The sequence below is a fragment of the Micropterus salmoides genome, unplaced genomic scaffold (assembly GCF_014851395.1).
Source record: "Micropterus salmoides isolate LMB-PRFRI ecotype aquatic unplaced genomic scaffold, ASM1485139v1 Ms_hic_scaffold_14, whole genome shotgun sequence".
Classification (NCBI taxonomy): Eukaryota; Metazoa; Chordata; class Actinopteri; order Centrarchiformes; family Centrarchidae; genus Micropterus; species Micropterus salmoides.
Genome location: NW_024040485.1, coordinates 2,198,091 through 2,218,545, shown reverse-complemented (window position 1 = coordinate 2,218,545; position 20,455 = coordinate 2,198,091). Strand labels below are relative to the sequence as shown.

Here is a 20,455-nt window from a genome sequence, read left to right as displayed (position 1 = left end):
CGCAGACGCGACGTGCGCGCACACTCACACTTACACGCTGGAACGTGTGCACGCGCAGAAAGACACCGTAGGCGACACCTTGATGTGGGCTACTGAGGAGGAAAATATGCACGTTCACAAGGACAGATATGAACAGCCGCGCAAACGAGAACTTAATATGTACAGTCATGCACACGTGTACGCGCGTGGTTGTCTATGCATGTGTATGGACACATTACTTGATTTAATAGACACCTGAACATATTAATACTCCATTACAAGATCTGCATTAAAAGTAAAAGTGCAAAAATATTATTAACAAAATTTAGACAATCAAAAAGTAAAGTTATTATGCAGATGGGCCCCTGTCAGACACTACTGGATCATTATTGGATCATTATTGTTCATGCATTAACATGAAGATGATTGTTGGTGGTGGAGGTGAAGCACTTAAAACTGCAAATATGGCGTACTCTTCGGTAGTTTGATCTGGTACAATCCATCATATTGTACAAGCTGATTATATTTTCTGTTCAAAAATCATCGCTCAACTGAGAAGTGAAAAACTAACTTTAGTCTTCAGATAACTAGCTGAATAAATAATATTGGCCTAATTGTTTAGGTAAACAGTGTTGCCAGTGTAGCTTCTCTCTCTTCATGTAATCCCAGACAGACAGGATGATGTTGAGATCAGGGCTTTGTGGGGGCCATACCATCACTTCCAGGACTCCTTGGTTTGGGGTCATAGTCATGCTGCAGAATACATTTGGGGCCCATCAGATGCCTCTCTTATGGTTGTACATGATGGATAAGTATCTGCCCGTATTGCTCAGTATTGAGGAGACCATTCATTCTGACACCTTGAGATTAAATTTCACATAATTTTCTTTACTAAACTCTGTAGCCAAACCACATGTTCTAAACAACACGTCATCATACATAAACCAAAAAATAGGTAGCAAATGACATATATGACCATTTTCTAAAAGGCTAGATAAAGATTGTGGTTTGGGTTACAATAATGTTATTTACCTTAAAACTCAAACAACCTTGGTCTCCTGTGTGAAACATCCATCCACCCAACCACCTCCTTACATGGACTTTTTCACTCTTTATACTACGTCACATAAATTTTGAGTTCAGACTGTGTTTGAAGAGTGTTGGGAAGTCGCAGAGCTCAGTGAAAAGATCGGGATCACTTTTATTTGGTCCTTTAAAGGGTAACAACATTCAGCAGGCTTCAGTTTATTTCTTTGAGGATTCTGGAAATACCTTCAGAACATAAGTTGTTAAACAACCTTCAAAGGTGGCAGGTGATTTATTTTTTGAAGACTCGACTGTGTAATAGTAACTCATGAGAGGCACAAACAACCAGGCTAGGTAGACTGCTGCTTCTACTGGTTTTATATATTGTATTTTTAAATTCTACTTTAGACTCAGCTGCCATCTGTTTTCCCAAACCTCTCCCACAGACTCATCCGGCAACACTAAATCCTCAGAAATATCACACACTGGAACTTTAATATAACAACAACAACAATAATAATAAGTAATATAAATAATAAATAAATAATAATAAAGCACACTCTTACTCCTAAAAGATACAAATATTCCACTAAAATTTAAAAACATAAATACTATTTCTCTATCAATCTGGGGCAACTTTTGTATTTTATGTTGAATAAAATTCAGTTTAAACAATGAAGAAAAATATACCCTAATAATGCAGTGCGTGGTGTAGGCTGCAATTAAAAAAATGATTAACACAAACTACAACTCTGTGCGTTGTGGCTCAGACAAATGACCCAAACCATTATCCATGTTATTTAGGCCGGCCTGTTAACAACAACCTAGCCAGTAACATGATTCACAAGATGCTTCTCTGCCAGATGAATCTGTTACCTACACTCAGGGGCGTAGCACAAAATTCTGGACCCTATGTACAAGCAGTCTCTGTGGGGCCCCTCCCTCTCTCTCACACATCTTTTGAAAAATAACTGAGCTAACAACTGTACACATTAAACTGTGGTGGTGATTAGGGTAGTCACTAAGGAACTGTTCTTACCACATTTACTTTATCACTTTGTGTTGAATAGCTCCGATTAGGTGCGTGATGATACACTTGGGTCATGAGATGTGATGATGCACGGGAACAAGATTTTAAACACTATTCTGAAGACATATGAAATGCTGAAATATATGAGTGGGGGTACTCCCCCATAAATTTGGAGCACACTTAAACTGTCACGCCCCCCCTGCTGCGACCTAACCTGACTTGTGGAAGACTGCCTTGTGTTTGTGTGTTTTTTTTCCCCTGGGTGTGGCTGCGGTTTTTGGTTTCCGGCCCTTTTCCCCTTTCTCTCTCACCTGCAGGTTGCCAGGAGGTGTGTCAGCTGTGAGGAGCTGATTACACACACCTGCACGTGATTAGCACTCCCTCGGGTTCCTGCCCTACTTAAGCAGCGGCCTGACATCCTGTCCTCGCCGGATTGTTAAGTTGTTTCTGTACGTCTTGGCTACCAGCTCGTTTGGTTAGGAACCATACCTGCACTCTGTTTGTTAAGCTGACAACTAACCTGTTTTTCCTGTGCTCAGGATCTCTACCGGACCCGTCTGTGACCAACTCACCTTCCCCGTCGCCTGGATCTCACTCTCCTGCCTGTTAACTGTTTGCCTCTCTGCCTGGACCCCATCAGCTTCTTTTGCCTGCCTGCCCTGCCTGCCCCGATCCCCGCAGCCACCGCCAGCTCCTTGACTCAATAAATCTCTGAGAACCAGCTCTTGTCTCCAGTCTATTCCTGGGTCTTATCTGAAGCGTGACATAAACACTTAATTTCCTGCATTTTGGAGACATTTTCTGCTCCAATTTACGGTGGAAATGTGGTGGGAACTTGTCCCAGCGTCCCCAGTGTAAATGACACATATGACTACTAATAATCTGTGATTTGTGCTGTGTGAATTGAGAAAATGCTTCCAATACTGCATTATAAAAGACAACTGAACAAGACTTCACTAGAGTCATGAACAAGTCATGAAACAAGACAAAAAAAAACAGATACCCTTACTTTGCCGTATGTATATTTTCAGTACGTATGTATATTCTTTGTGTCCAAACCCACAGTGTAAGTTAGTGGTTCAAAGGCATGTAGCCCTAAAAGCTAAATAATTAATTTAATATAATAAAAATGTATGATGCTGATAAGAAGTTATGTTCTAGCCTATTATGCAAATATGCATCCAGCTAGATTCCTGCCTTCAATCTAAACTGCTGATATTAGCTTAAATCATTCTTTAACTGTGTTAGTTGTGATTGTGCTCACCTTTCTTCTACCGACGCGTTTCTTCTAACTCTGCTCCTGGGACGCACACACAAGGTCACATTCACCTCAGCTCAACTTACCTTTTTTTGTTGTGTGACTTTGCAGAACGAAACTAATTTAAGTAGCCATAAAATTATTCCCTCACCTGGCAGGACCAGAGAAAACCATTAAACCTAAACTCCCCACTCCAGTTTATGTGACGATTAGGAATACAATGTAATTCCACATTGTACCAAAGGGTGTCAGTAGTGGGTTTGGAGGAGCAACAGAAATATGTTTTTAGGTAAAGAGGCTAGTCATGTGTTGTGGTTGTTAACCTGCTAGCATGAGGAATAAAAACCCCGAGAGAATTGTTCAAGAAAAGATGCAGTTCATTTCATCAATAACTATGAACAAAACAGCCACTGAAAGGGAATCCCCGGTCCTGACGTCACTACAGCCAATCCTTCTACGTCACTACCTGACAACAAAGTGTTTCAAAAGTTGTCAATCAATCTAAAACAAGATAAGAACTTATGTAAATCTCTTTAGTTTAATAGGGAAGTTTCATAAAAGTGAACAGTCAACCCCATATTTTAAGTTGTTCTTCATGTAGGCCTACTTTGAGTGTAGGCCTACATGAAAGTCTTTTTGACCTTTTAAGAAATCTATCAGGTATTCATTCAATTACCTCTTTTTTCATCATTAAATTATATCAATTCTATAATTTCTGTTCATGAGCAGGGATGACTGACTGCAAACAAAAATTCTGAATAAAGTTTTTGAAAAAAAAGCGTTGCCAATCAATGTCTTAACAAGAGGAACTCCTAGATTAAACACTGCTAATAACCTGTAGTGGAAAGTTGCTGAGCTAAGTCTATTTACTCTATTTACTGTACTTAATTACAAATTTGAGGTAGTGCCTACTTTTAATTTACGTGTGTATTTAAATTTTTAAGGTACTTTATACTTCTAACATCTCAGAGGTAATAATGGCAGCCAACATTTTTGCCTATTTTTTTTCTGACAGCTTTAGTTACAGTTTACAGACTAAGATTATACAAACAAAATTTATTATGTGATACTAATATCATATAGATTAAACTATCCAACAGTGTATTAAGAAGTTTAAATGTGCTCCATCTTCACCAATTGAAACATTAAAATCCTGCTTACATGTTAAAGCATTAGTAATAATATTCCAACAATATGATATCTGTGCCCAACTTTTACTTCAATACCTTGAGTTAATACTTCAGAGAAAAATTGCATGTAAGACTGTTACAGAGGAGTATTAAGTACTTCTTTCACCACTGCTTCAGATCCAGTTGGATGAGCCCCTAATTTTTCATGGCCCGGCTGTGAGACCAACCTAAAAAAGAGGAGGCAGACACGAGGGATTAACTAAAAGAAAGGAAACTGAAATTTGTAATTATACATTGTGTGCCTGCTGTATTTTGTAATTTAAATTAGGGTATTTAGGGTACATATTATAGTTATGTTATTTTGAAATACGTTTGATGTTCGATGTAAAGACAACCCCGGGTGTCACAATCTGTGTATGAGGAGAGCTTTTGAAAGCGTTTTGAAAAGCAAATAATGTTCTGTATATGCTGACTAAAGAGCACCACAGACACAGCTGTGTATATTTGTGTTTTTTTAATTATACTTCAAATGTCACCCTAAAGTACATAATAATACCAATAATGGTAATAATAATTTACTCCTGCATCCTTTGCACTCTGCTCATTGCACTAGTGTCTCAATCTGTCTGTTTTGTTCATAGTGTGTATATATGTGTTCTCTGTACTGTAACCTGTGTTTGATTTTATTACTGTACAATTGTGTTATTGTATTATTGTATAAGTAATCACATCGTGAGCATTGTACAGTCCAGAGTCAAATTCCTTGTATGTGTACACATACCTGGCAAATAAAGTTGATTCTGATAAAGTTAAAAATTTGATACAACAGTGAGGCAATACAGATTTTAAATATTATAGTCCCTGTAAACGTTGGGTTAAATACCACGCACACACACACACACACACACACACACACACACACACACACACAGTAATGTAGTTCGGCCTCAGGGCTTTCTGCAGAGTGTAATCTGAAATGTTGTGGTGGTTGTCTATACATTATCGACACAGTGAAGCTGCTGACTTTAAATTTAAGTGGTGAAAAAAACATTGTTTGGTTAATTCTTTCATTCTTTACTGAGATACAGCAGCTCGTTTGAAAACAAAGGCAGGTGTCAGCATTGAATATCAACAAGATCAAATTCCACAGGCAACAGCGCGGACTCACCTCACCTGAACCCCAAGAATCAGGAGCTGCTACATTTAGTAGAGAAAATAATCTGGAGGTTTGGTCTGAGATGAAAATAGGAGGAAGAAAGGAAAATGATAAAAGAAGCAATGACTGAATAAAACTAAACATTACATTTTTTTTTGCAAATGAATGCATTTCACGTGTTTGTCCTTTAAATCTGATTCCCTTTAGTTCTGTAGAAATAATATCACTTAAAGCCAAAATAAATAACACTGAACGCATAAATGTAAATAAGGCATGTAGAAGCATTTCTTCATAATGCCAATTCCATGAAAATATAAATGTGTACATATACTGTTAACACCTTGTCTAAAAGAGGAACAGTCATTAGGTTGTTAAAATCAAAACATTTAATCATCTGCAGGCATTAATGTGTTCAGTATACTCCAGATGAAAGAGTATATTTAAGCCACTTGATAAGTAAATGTTAGTGTACTACCTCTGATCAGTATTTTACTATAACAGATGGTCACTGCAGTTTTTAGCAATCATTACACTAACAGGAGGAAATAGTGCATTATTTGGGGTGGATTTGTATCTGTACTAACTGTACACAGATCTTAAAAGGCTCAGTTCACATTACAAGAAATATAGGTTTTGAAGTGGACATTTGTCTGTGATACACAATAGATAAATATGTCTGATGAACAGATGTGCACGGCTTCCCTACACGCAAGTCAAGCTACACACATTAAAAAAGTTATCCACGAAAAATAAATGTTAAAAATGTTTTTTCCTAAACACGTAGATATAATGCAGTGGACACGATGCAATGATTAAAATACAATAAACACAGATTAAATCAGTGCTTTTTAGAAAGTAAATCCTTCTACTCGACCACAGAACACACTCATACACACAGCCTAACAGGATTTGCAGTGAAGAAGAGAACAGAGAAATCTTAAAATAGATTGATTGCTTGTCTCGTGGCCTTTAGTATTTCTACTTAATCATTGGCAGTCGGAGGATTATCTGGCTAGAAAGGGGTCGGTAATTGAAAAAGCAATAATTTGACTCCAGCGGTCTGCTGCGCTCCAGAACCAGTCCTCTGGTATCATCAGCACACTGTGAAGTTAAAGTGGCAGTCTTGAATTTTAAACTTACTGGTTTACAAACTGGTTTAGAATCCTCATCTCTGAGGATTGCATAATTTCAAATCAAAAAGCTGCAAATATTGCCTTTATTAGTGGTTGTTTGGCTTCTGATTCTCACTGACTGGAGGTTTGACATTAGTTTGCCCTCCTTTATTTACACTTCAAATAAGTGAGAATTGATTATACAGCAGTTTAAGGATTTTATGACAGTTTAGTTGATGATAATTGTTGTTATAAAATAAAACTGAATAGAATTTGAGGAAGAGTTGGAGAAATATGGAACCACCAGCAAAGTCAGCATTAAATATTTATATTGAAGTTACGTGAGTTATGTAAATTGCGTAAGTTACACAAGTGACGGTAGTTAACTTACGTGTTAACTGACGTACGCAGTTATTTTAACCCAAACCATGATCTTTTCCTAACCTTAACCAAGTAGATTTGTTACCTAAACTAAATAGTTTTTGTGCTTTCACAACTTTAATAACGTAAAAAATTAAATATGACATTTTGGTAAGATTTGCAGATTGCTTTTAAATTAAGCAAAGTGAGAGGAGTCTTGATCCTCACCTGACAATGCTTTCGTAAACTTCATGTATTATGTGGTTTATAATGGACTGTGGTGCAGAGCTCTCTCTCTCTCTCTCTCCTTCACCCCCAACCGGTCGAGGCAGATGGCCGCCCACCCTGAGCCATGGTTCTGCTCGTGGTTTCTGCCTCTTAAAAGGAAGTTTTTCCTTGCCTCTGTTGTCAGTGGTCATACTTGAAGCACTAGATGTGATAGTATAGAGATGTTCTTCATTTACTTTGGTATGTTAGTCCAGATGAGCCAACCCTCCCAAGATGTGAAATACTGTATTACAGGAGTATGAGACATCATGTAGCACTTCATTTTTTGATGTGGCTGTTGTTTATTAATGAAACAGTAATAATAATATTCAAAAAAACATATGGTTTTACCGAATAATTAAATGTAATTCCTTAATATAAGAAACCTGATTTATTGACTGGCAACTCTCTGCTATCTCATAGATGACATCTTTGTCCTGTCTAAGGCACCGTAGCTATACTACTTGCTTGTATAGGGGAGGGGGGTGCAACTCGCAATCCTCATCACTAGATGTCACTAAAACGTACACACTGAACTTTTAACCTGTCCTGTCTGTCTGTGTTTATCGTTTTTACTAACCATTATTTGGACTGATTTGCTCACCTAAATTTGACAGGCCTCTTTCTCCTACTTTCACTTTTTATGCAGACTTTGTGTATATAGGGTGGTGATGGAGCATTGGATAAGACGCATGCCTTTGGTGTGAGAGACCCGGCTTCAAGTCTCCACTGTGACACGTCCACCAATGTGTCCCTGAACAAGACACTTATCCCCAAGTTCCTCCAGAGGCACATGACCCCTGACATAAATAGTAATTATAAGTCGCTTTGGATAAAAGCGTCAGCTAAATGAATAAATGTAAATGTATCAAGTGCCCCTCCAGTATAGTTGGGAATCCCATCTGCTTTGCACAGCACCAGTGTGGGCACCGTGGATCCCCCTGGCCATTGGAACTGGAGCTGGGTGCCCCCATCGAAGCCGATGACTAGGTAAAGAGTGAGACGCTGTGGTGTGTGGCAGAGGCTCAGGAGACAGGGACACAGGCGAATTCCCCTTGCCACAGTCATCATCGCTCGTTGCAACATGGCTTAAGGCCGATCTGGAGATTGATGGTTTTGGAGTTTCCTATCATGTGGACAGAGACTCTGCAGTGACCAGCAAGTCACTTGGCGAACAAGGGATCCAATAAGCAACTTGTCAGACTCGTCACTTTGGGATGGTTAAGGGGGCTTATAAATCTTTTCATAGAGCCCCTCTTGGAATGTTGGACCATAATGTTGTTTACTTACTTTACTTTACTTTACTTTATTACAATCTGGAATGTCTAGTGTCTCCAGGACTGTTTTTCTTCCAAATAAACAGACAGAAACTATGTCTGCCTAAATAGTATATCCTTTGTGAGCAGATGATCATCCACCAGAAATCCATCCAATTTATTCAAGTAATAAACATTGGGTCTCCAAATCAGTCAAAAACATAATCATTTAGAGAAACAATAGCTTAAATCAGAGGGACATGATACAGCACAGAGTTCTCTCTAAACAGGTGAAGAAGGAGCTCAAGCTTACCAAGAGTACATAGAAAGTGAAAACTTGCTGAGCACTTTGTTACATCCCACTGCTATAAACCTTCTTCGGTCATTCTTCAGTCACTTGATTCCAGTTGTCTTTACAGCTGCATATAAGGTTCCTTGTCTTTGGAAGGACTGTGTTCCTGTGCCTAAGACTCTGTACAGGATAAATTAGACCCTCTCTAGTTTGCTTACAAGTCAAGCATGTTGTGGTGGCAGCCCAGCTGACGGTGAGTGTCCTGTTTATTTCTCCGTTTTTTCTTGTGATTCTGTTTTCCCCTTGTGTTTTGGCCTGCCTGTCTATGTCTCCTCTGCTGCCCTTGCTTGTGTTCTCCCTCTCTCTCTCTGCACCTCGGTCCCCCGTGCCTGTGTTCCCCTGGCATCCACCTCTCCCTAACCTCCACTCAACCCCTTTTTCCCCTAAATAAATCCTCTTTCACCTGAGCGTTGCTTTTGGGTCCTCTCTGTCCAACACACACAACAAAGCAGAGGTGTGGTTGATGCAACAGTGACGCTTTTAAACATATTTTTTCATTTTGAGGGAGCCAAGTCCCTTGTCTGTCTACTTTTTATTGACCTTTCTGCTTTTAACTGCATTCAGCCCCATGTTTTAGCAGGTTGAAGAGCACTCACAACATTGGTGCTGGCCTGATCTGCTGGCTGATGGACTTTTTAACATTGACGTCACAATGGATAACAGTGAACAGAGTTTTAGCAAAAGCCCTTTTTTCCTCAACTGGATCCCCCCAGGGATGTGTCCTCTTTTATTTGTTTTATACACAAATGAGTGCCAAGGCCATCGTGAAGGGTGCCATCATTATTAAAGTTGCAGATTATTTAGTTATTGTGTCTCTCTTCAGTAGTGACAACTCTGAATAGGGTCACGTAGTGAATGATTTTATTGATTAATGTAAGTCTTTCTTTTTAAACATTAATGTGGCAGCTTACGTTTGACTATCAAGCCAGCGAAAGTCAGCCGCAGTCACCTCGAACGCACCTATTAACATGTTGATCTGATGGTGACCATAGACGAAAAGTCAAAGAATCAACAAAGTTATTACAGTTCATCTGAGGGAACACGAATGTCAGAACCAAACTTCATAACAATCCATCAAGTTCTTCCTTCGAGTCATCCATGTGTTTGTGTTTATGGATAGCTGTTATAATTCTAGCTAAACTATTATTTTTGTAACTAAACCATTAAAATGCAAACATTCTTCTTCTGGTGTTTTTGGCAATTAATACAACTTCAGGCACATTACCACCACCATCTGAACAGGAAGAGAGTCAACCCAGATTTCCTGTAACTATTACATTTACATTTACTCATTTGGCAGATGCTTATATCTAAAGCGACTTACATTTAAAGGAACAACATACAAGCATGAACCAAGCATCCAGCAAGAAATCAAGAGAGGGAAGAACATACTTTATTATCACATACACATACATGTTGCAAAATGCAGTCTCTGCATTTAACCCATACCTCAAGGCAGCAGCCACTGTACAACCAACTCCAGATGTTTATCATTGTCTGGTCAAACAGCACTTACTGGAGAACCTAACATACTAGTAAGAGCTGCAATAAATATTAGTAAGAGCTAATTACTCATTCACTTTTCCTACAATTCCAGGGTTTCAAACCTGTATCATCCTGGTCACAACCTTGTCGCTCTCTCTCACACATTACACAGGCAGTGTGAGGTTTTTAGGTAGGAGTGGATTGACAGAGCGGAACACTTCAAAATGCTCTGTGTGTCAATATGTGGGTGTGAAGTGATTGGTGATGGACGAGGTGCCGATCAATACTCGTGTCCATGAATGGAGCCAGATTCATCATCCGTGTAATTTTACTGGCTGAGAGGAACACGCCGTCCCCAAGCAGAGACCATCCATCCTGCAGGAAGCGGACAGGACACGTGCGGCTGCCAATACCAACCCCTAAGACCTTGGTTACAGGTTCAACTCCCAAGACCAGGAATGTCCTGCTGAAGTAACCTTAGGCAAAGCATTGAACCTCCACATGCTCACAATACATGTGTCAAATATACTGACAAAAAATGTATCAATGGCCTTCTGAGTAAACACCTTTTATGCCCATAGGGTAATTTTGAAATGTTTTAAATTAAATGTTTTGTATTAAAAAGAGATTTCAATAAAATACCAACAGTGATCTGTTATTTAACTAATCCAAGAACATTTCAAACACTGAGACTGTCCTCCCTACAAAAGGAGAGCATTGCAAAGGGGGCCTGTTATGTCTGCTTCCTGCAGGTCGTGTCCTCCCTCGTCCTCTCTGATAGGGGTTGGTGGTGGAACAGTGGATAAAACAGCTAAATGAATAAATGTAAATGTAATAATAACACACATTTATACACAAAGTGTACTGAAACTCTGTTGAGTGTTTCAATAATTTTTTGTCAGAGGTACTGACACCAGTGTGTTATCTCTTTTTCAGCTTGACGGTTCATTCTTGTCTTGAAAACAGCAGCTGAAAAAATTAATCTCCACTCAAGCTCCACTTAGTCACTTTTTCTGGAGCTTATGGCTGTATCACACGATCGTGATCAGCAGACAAACTTTGATCAGTCGTCATGGAAACACAGTTGACAAGACTGTGTGATGTGGTCGAAGGCTGTGTACAAGTAACGAGTAAGTGCACCTTTGAGTGGAGACTCTTGTATCTTTACTTGGACTGAAAAAGCACAGACACTGATCTGAAGATTTGAAACTGCAAATCTCAAGTTATCCTCCGTCCAAGATCACATTTACATTTACTCATTTGGCAGACACTTTAATCCAAAAGCCAGGTACAACATAGAAGCATCAGTAAATCACTAAGAGATCTAGAAGTGACAATAGATACTAGTAAAAATAGCCATAAATACTAGTAAGAGCTAATAGCGCATATGGCAACAATAGGGTAAATAGGGAAAGAAGTAAGAGTTAACGAATAGTGCAATCAATAAAAGAGAACTGTAAGGAGACAGAAAAAGAGCACAGGAAGTGCATATTAGAGGAAGTGTTCTCAGAAGAGATGAGTTTTTCAAGAGCTTCTTGAGGATCAGCAGATAACATAACATTACAGTACGTTTCTCCCATTTCAATGTTCAAGCACTGCAGATGCTATCATTACTGTTATTATTACTCTCCCCTAAAAGTGTCTCAGAAACAGCAAGACTTACTGTACATTAAAAAAACTCGCTCAAAACTCAGGCAACAAAAACTGACCTCATGGTGGTGCTGTAACAACAACTTTCACATTTTTGCCAGTAACTTCAGGATTTTGTCGGAAAATTATATTTTTTTCTGAATACAGAACCGGACCATCCTATCCCATTCAATTCAGGTGGTACCTGTCCCCCGGCATCACCTGAGCAGCCAGGAAAGGGTGGCTGGGTGACTGTCCGAAGCAGGAATAGTCGTAAGGATTAAAAGCCCACGGGTCACCACCAACCTGTTCACATTTCTAACAGATATTCCCCACTCGGCGACACACCCGCTGAGAAACTAACTCTGATCATTGGCAGCTCCATTTTGAGACCCGTGAAGACCCGTCTTTTGTACAGCCACATGTCATCATTCCGTCGCTGGTTGTCGAGGTGGTGTCCAGCAAACGATGTGGTCTTTGTAGATCATTGGCAGACTTTCTGGGGAAGACCTGGTCTGATTCGGAGAGACGGCATCCATCCCACTTGGGAAGGAGCTGCTCTCATTTCTAGGAATCTGGCCAAGTTTGTTAGTGGACCAAATCCATGACAACCCAGAGTTGAGACCAGGAGGCAGAGTCGCAGTCTAACACACTTCTCTGCTCCTCCATTTCAGGAGTTACTTAGTGAAAACCCTATAGTGACGGAGTCTGCCCCCCAACCATTGAAATTATTTAAATCAAAGGTAAACAGAAGAGGAGCTGTGCATAAAAACCTCATAAAAATTAAAACCACAAGAGCAATAGTGCAAACTAATAGGAAAATTAAATGTGGACTCTTAAACATCAGATCTCTCTCTTCTAAAGGTGTACTAGTAAATGAACTAATATCAGATTATGATATTGTTTTATTTTGTCTTACTGAAACCTGGCTGGGTGATGGAGAATATGTTAGCCTAAATGAATCCACCCCTCCCAGTCATATTAATACTCACATTCCTCGAGGCACAGGCCGAGGAGGTGGAGTTGCAGCTATCTTCGACTCTAGCCTACTAATCAGCTCTAAACCTAAACTAAATTATAACTCATTTGAAAGCCTTGTTCTTAGTCTTTCACACCCAAGTTGGAAATCACTGCAATTAATCCTATTTGTTATAGTTTACCAAGCACCTGGCCCGTACTCTGAATTCTTATCTGAATTTGCCGAGTTGTTGTCAACTTTAGTCCTTAAAACGGACAAAGTTATTATTGTAGGGGATTTTATTATTCATGTGGACGTTGAGAATGACAGCTTCAGCGTTTATCTCTCTGTTAGATTCCACTGGCTTCTCTCAGAGTGCTCATAAACTGACTCACTGTTTTAACCACACCCTCAAACCTCACCCTCGACCATGTTCTGGTATATGGTTTTGAAATTGAACATTTAATAGTGTTCCCACAGAATCCCTTTTTATCTGACCACTGTTTGATAACTTTTGATTTTGTATTGTTGAACTACATGCCATTGGGCAAAAATTTGTCAGTCTGATAGTGCTGTAGCTAAATTTAAGGATGCAATTCCATCAGCTCTAAATTCATTATCAAGTCACAAAGTAATGGAGGACTCCTATGCTAATTTCAGTCCCTCCCAAATCGATCATCTTGTTGAAAGTGCTGCAGGCTCGCTGCGAATGACACTTGACTCTGTAGCCCCTCTAAAAAAGAAAATAATAAAACAAAGACGGTTAGCTCCATGGTATAATACTGAAACTCGCAAATTAAAGCAAATATCGTGGAAACTTGAGGGGAATTGGCGTTCCACCAAACTGGAAAATTCTCGTTTAATTTGGCAATACAGTCTTAAAACTTATAGGAAGGCCCTCCGTACTGCCAGAGCAGCGTACTACTCGTCATTAATAGAGGAAAATAGGAACAACCCCAGGTTTCTTTTCAGCACTGTAGCCAGGCTGACAGAGAGTCACAGCTCTATTGAGCCAAGTATTCCCATAGCTCTCAGTAGTTACGACTTCATGAGCTTCTTTAATGATAAAATTCTAACTATTAGAAACAAAATTCTGACCTGCCCTCAACTGGCACGACTTAGGACTTAGGAGAAACTCAGGAACCTTAGAAACAGCTGTAAAACCAGATATATGTTTAGATTGCTTTGCTTCCCTCAATCCTTACCAACTAATTTCTTCATCTAAACCATCAACCTGCCTCTTAGACCCTATCCCAACTAGGCTGCTTAAAGAAGTTTTACCCTTAGTCAGCACTTCTCTACAAGATATGATTAATCTATCTTTATGAACAGGCTATGTACCACAGTACTTTAAAGTAGCTGTAATTAAACCTCTTCTGAAAAAGCCCAACCTTGATCCAGATGTTTTAACCAACTATAGACCTATATCTAACCTCCCATTTCTCTCTAAGATCCTAAGAGCCATACAATAGAGACAGCACTGGTGGAAAATTACTAATGACCTCCTAATTGCATCAGACAAAGGACTTGTCTCTGTACTGGTTTTATTAGATGTTAGTGCTGCATTTGATACCACTGACCATCAGATGCTATTACAGAGACTGGAACATTTCATTGGCATTAAAGGAACTGCTCTAAGCTGGTTTAAGTCCTATTTATCAGATCAGTTTCAGTTTGTACGTGTTAACGTACGTCCTCCATGCAGTTAGTAATGGAGTTCCACAAGGATCTGTGCTCAGACCAATCCTCTTCACTTTATATATGCTTCCTTTAGGCAATATTATCAAGAAACACTCCATAAACTTTAATTGTTATGCAGATGATACTCAATTATATCTATCAATCAAACCAGATGAAACTCATCAGTTAGCTAAATTTCAAATGTGCCTTCAGGATGTTAAAACCTGGATGACCTGTAATTTTCTAATGTTAAACTCAGATAAAACTGAAGTTATTGTTCTGGGGCCTTTCCCTTGATGGCATCGCCCTGGCCTCCAGCACCACCGTGAGGAACCTTGGAGTTATCTTTGATCAGGACATGTCATTTAAGTCTCACATTAAGCAAATTTCAAGGACACCCTGAGCCATGGTTCTGCTCGAGGTTTCTGCCTCTTAAAAGGAAGTTTTTCCTTGCCTCTGTCGCCTAGTGCTTGCTCTTGGTGGGAACTGTTGGGTTTCTGTAAATATCATCACAGAGTACTGTCTAGACCTGCTCTTTTATGAAAATTCAATTCAATTCAATTCAATTCAATTTTATTTATATAGCGCCAAATCACAACAACAGTTATCTCACAGCGCTTTTCATAAAAGAGCAGGTCTAGACCGTACTCTGTGATGTTATTTACAGGAGCCCAACAGTTCCCACCAAGAGCAAGCACTAGGCGACAGAGGCAAGGAAAAACTTCCTTTTAAGAGGCAGAAACCTCGAGCAGAACCATGGCTCAGGGTGGGCGGCCATCTGCCTCGACCGGTTGGGGTGAGAGAGAGAGAGAGAGAGAGAGATGTAAGGAGAGAGAGATGTAAGGAGAGAGAGAGGGGAGGAGGCAGCCTACACAATATACACACAGAGGTACACACAGTGAAGGTAATGTTGCTATAGACTAAATGAAAAATGGTACAGATATTTATAATAGTGTTAATGGTAACCATCGTAATGTTAATGATTATAATAACAATAATAACAATAAGACTAGCAACAATAGTCGTTGCAGCAGAGGGTGTCGAGCAGGAACACGGGGGCAGCAGGTGACCCGCAGCCACAGCTCCAGACTCCACAGCTCCAGAGCCAGAAAACCTGCAGGAAGTGATAGGAGGAGAGAGGAGAGAGACGAGAAAGCACAAGACTACCACAAAGGGGAGAAGTTGTGTTAGTAACATGCAATAATGGGATAAGGTTGCATACAGAGGGAGAGAAAGTAGAGGAGAGAGGAGCTCAGTGCATCATGGGAAATCCCCCGGCAGTCTAGGCCTATAGCAGCATAACTAAGGGATGGTTCAGGACTCACCTGAGCCAGCCCTAACTATAAGCTTTATCAAAGAGGAAAGTCTTAAGCCTACTCTTAAATGTGGAGATGGTGTCTGCCTCCTGAACCCAAACTGGAACCTGGTTCCACAGGAGAGGAGCTTGATAGCTGAACGCTCTGGCTCCTAGTCTACTTTTGGAGACTCTAGGAACCACAAGTAACCCTGCATTCTGGGAGCGCAGTGCTCTGGTGGGGTAGTAAGGTACTATGAGCTCTTTAAGATAAGATGGTGCCTGACCATTAAGAGCTTTGTAGGTAAGAAGAATGATTTTAAATTCTATTCTGGATTTTACTGGAAGCCAATGCAAAGAAGCTAAAACAGGAGAAATGTGATCTCTTTTCCTGGTTCCTGTCAGAACACGTGCTGCAGCATTCTGGATCAGCTGAAGAGTCTTAATGGACTTTTTCGAGCAGCCTGATAATAAGGAATTGCAGTAATCCAGCCTAGAAGTAACAAATGCATGGACTAGTTTTTCTGCATCATTTTTAGACAGGATGTTCCTGATTTTCGCAATATTACGTAGGTGAAAAAAGGCGGTCCTTGAAATTTGCTTAATGTGAGACTTAAACGACATGTCCTGATCAAAGATAACTCCAAGATTCCTCACAGTGGTGCTGGAGGCCAGGGCGATGCCATCCAGGGAAACTATATCTTTAGATAATGCGTCACGGAGGTGCTTAGGCCCCAGAGCAATAACTTCAGTTTTATCTGAGTTTAACATGAGAAAATTACAGGTCATCCAGGTTTTAACATCCTGAAGGCACATTTGAAGTTTAGCTAACTGATGAGTTTCATCTGGCTTGATCGATAGATATAACTGAGTATCATCTGCATAACAATGAAAGCTTATGGAATGTTTCCTGATAATATTGCCTAAAGGAAGCATATATAAACTGTAGAAAGTCACACAGCTGTTTAGCAACTGCTTTCTCCAGAACCTTAGAGAGAAATGGAAGGTTAGATATAGGTCTATAGTTGGCTAAAACATCCGGATCAAGTTTGGGCTTTTTCAGAAGAGGTTTAATTACAGCTACTTTAAAGTACTGTGGTACATAGCCTGTTGATAAAGATAGATTGATCATATCTAGTATAGAGGTGCTGACTAAGGGTAGAACATCTTTAAGCAGCCTAGTCGGGATGGGGTCTAAGAGGCAGGTTGATGGTTTAGATGAAGAAATTATTGAAGTTAGTTGGTAAAGATTGAGGGAAGCAAAACAGTCTAAACATGTATCTGGTTCTACAGCTGTTTCTAAGGTTCCTGAGTTAAGAGATAAGTCGGTGCCAATTGCGGGCAGGTCTTGGTGAATTTTGTCTCTAATAGCTAGAATTTTATTATTAAAGAAGCTCATGAAATCGTAACTACTGAGAAAAGCGCTCAGAGATAACTGTTGTTGTGAATTGGCTCTATATAAATAAAATTGAATTGAATATTGGGCAGGTTTGTCTTTGTGTACCTTGACGACATTCTGATTTTCTCCAAGGACCCAACTGTGCATAGACAACATGTTCGCCAGGTTCTCCACCGGCTGTTGGAGAACCGTCTCTACATTAAGGCCAAGAAATGTGAGTTCCATGCTACCACCATAGCATTTCTCTGTCACATTGTTTCTGCAGGACGGATTGAGATGGATCCTGCTAAGATCAGAGCTGTAGAGGATTGGCCTAGACCGGAGAGTAGGAAACAGCTGCAAAGATTACTGGGCTTTGCTAATTGTTACAGACGTTTCATTCGAAATTACAGCCGTGTTGCTCTCACTTTAACTGCTCTAACTTCTCCAGAACGTTTCTGTGGTGTGCCAATGCTGACGCGGCATTTCTCGAACTCAAGAGACGGTTCACTTCTGCCCCCATCCTCATCCAGCCAGACAGAACACGATCTTTTTGTGGTAGAAGTGGATGCCTCGGATGTGGGAATCGGGGATGCCCTCTCCCAGCGATCCCCCGACGATGGGAGACTTCACCCGTGTGCTTTTTTGTCTCACCGCCTCTCTTCTGCCTAATGCAACTATGACATCGGGAACCGGGAGTTGCTGGCTGTAAAGGTGGCATTTGAGGAGTGGCGGCACTGGCTGGAGGGGGCAGAGCAGCCATTTGTCGCCCACCTCTCGGGGCATTCCTACAATGTTTTGTGGCAAGGACAATTATCCTCCTCCCATTGCCTCTCCACAGGGGTACCCCAAGGCTTCTCAATGTACACCACCTCACTGGGGCCGATCATTCGCTTACACGGCTTCTCTTACCACTGCTACGCAGACGATACGCAGCTCTACCTATCCTTCCAGCCAGACGACCCCACCGTCTCGGTGCAGATCACAGACTGTCTCTCAGACATATCTGCATGGATGAAGGCTTGCCACCTTCAACTAAACCTCTCTAAGACTGAACTCTTGGTCATTCCAGCCAAGCAATATATTCACCATAACATCAAACTACAAATTGGCTCCTCAACCATCACTCCAACCAGGGTGGTGAGAAACTTGTGTGTCATGATTGATGACCAGCTGTCCTTTTCAGACCATGTTGCTGCTCTCTCTTGGTCGTGCTGCTTTGCTCTATACAACATCAGAAAAATCAGGTCCTACCTCACTCAATATGCCACCCTGCTGGTACAGGCCATGGTTACCTCTCGCCTTGACTATTGCAATGCCCTCCTAGCGGGTCTTCCAGCTTGTGTGGTGAAACAGAACACAGCAGTGCATCTGTTTTTTTTGTTCAGCCCAAAAGGACGCATGCCACTCCATTGCTGTGTGACCTCCACTGGCTACCCATGGCCTCCAGAATCAGATTCAAGTCACTAATGCTTGCATACAGAGTGACTACTGGATCTGCACCCATCTATCTAAACTCCATAATACAAGTTTACGTTCCTACTTGCCCACTACGCTCCTCCAATGAACGCTGCCTGGCTCTGCCATCCCTTCACACAAAGCAATCCCAGTCCCAGCTGTTCGCATCTGTGACACCATGATGGTGGAACGAGCTACCACACGCCATCAGAGCAGGGGCGTCCCTCTCCAACTTCAAGAAGCTCTTGAAAACTCATCTCTTCCAAGAACACTTCCTCTTATAACACCTCTAACCCCTAACATCTAACATGCACTTCCTGTGCTCTTCTTCTTCTATCCCCTACAATTATCTTGTATTGATTGCACTTTGTTAACTCTAACTTCTTTCCCTAGGTATTTACCCCATTGATGCGATATGTGCCATTAGCTCTTACTAGTATTTACTATTGCTTTTATTATGTATTGTCAGTTGTAGATCTCGTGCTGTATTTTATGCTCTGTTAATGATTGTATGATGTTCCTCAAATGTAAGTCGCTTTGGATATAAGCGTCTGCCAAATGAGTAAATGTAAATATAAATGTAAATGTTGTTTGGACTGACTACATCAATGCTGCCACACGACTCAACTTATACCAGGCCAGGTGGGCTTTGTTTTTTGGACACTTTAATTATGTGTTGACTTTCAGACCTGGGTTAAGAAACGTAAGCCGTACACCCTTTCCCACTTGTTCGAAAAGGAGAAGTCCGGTACCATTCCCAACTCCATCATACCCAGCCCCTGCATCGTCGGTGCCGAGTATTGAGTGTGGTTAAGGAGGCACTACAGAACCAGCCCGGTCCAGGTAACGGTCCCGTGGGCCACCTGTTTGTTCCTGATTCTGTCTGCTCTGCTGTTTTACATTGGGGCCACTCCTCCAGACTAACCTGCCACCCCGGCTTGGCTCGCACCCTGAGTTTCCTCCATAGACGGCTCTGGTGGCCGACTATGGAGGCTGATATGAAGTAGTTTGTTTCTGCCTGTCACGTGTGTTCCCAGAATAAGAGTTCCAACCAGCCCACTTCTGGTCTCCTATGCCCTCTGCTCATTCCTCGCCCTCCCTGGTCGCACTTGGCTCTGGACTGGTCTCCCCGCTTCAAATGGTATGACAGTTATTCTGACAGTGGTGGATCGTTTTAGTAAGTTTGCCCATTTTGTGTCTCTGCCCAGTTTGCCCTCAGTCATTAAAGTAGGACAGGCTACACGCTCCGCCACTGAAACGCTTCTCAGAGACACCGAACAGAGGATAGAACTAAACTGCCAACTAAACCAATAATTGTCCCACGTTATTTGATGGGACATTACTGTGCCCATAGAAACGTTTAATCACATACAACAACCTCTCTAGCATCACAGCATTGTAGCTCCTATAATTGTGACAAAACAGTGCAAATGTTAGGAATGTGGGTTTTGTGTTCATGTTTCATGGTTAAGCCCGTTTTTTGGTTCTGTGTTTCTCTGTGTAGTCTTGTTTAGTTAGTTCTTAGCCCTATGATTATTATTATTCATCTGCATCCTTAAGTTACTTAGTATCTGTCTTGTCTCATATTCTAGTTATGTCCTGTATTCTGATCCGTGTCTTAGTGTCTACTCCTGGTCCGTGTACTTT

The 20,455-nt window shown here is 40.9% G+C and overlaps 1 long non-coding RNA gene and 1 pseudogene across 1 annotated transcript; both read left to right on the top strand.

Annotated features, from left to right (window-relative positions):
* Nucleotides 1–2,372: 2,372 nt before the first annotated feature.
* Nucleotides 2,373–2,756, top strand: LOC119903039. The gene is made up of 2 exons (XR_005444402.1): nt 2,373–2,484; nt 2,575–2,756. It is a non-coding gene; the product is annotated as an uncharacterized LOC119903039 (long non-coding RNA).
* Nucleotides 2,757–13,899: 11,143 nt separating this feature from the next.
* LOC119902941 lies at nt 13,900–19,612 on the top strand (annotated as a pseudogene).
* The last annotated feature ends 843 nt before the right edge of the window (nt 19,613–20,455 follow it).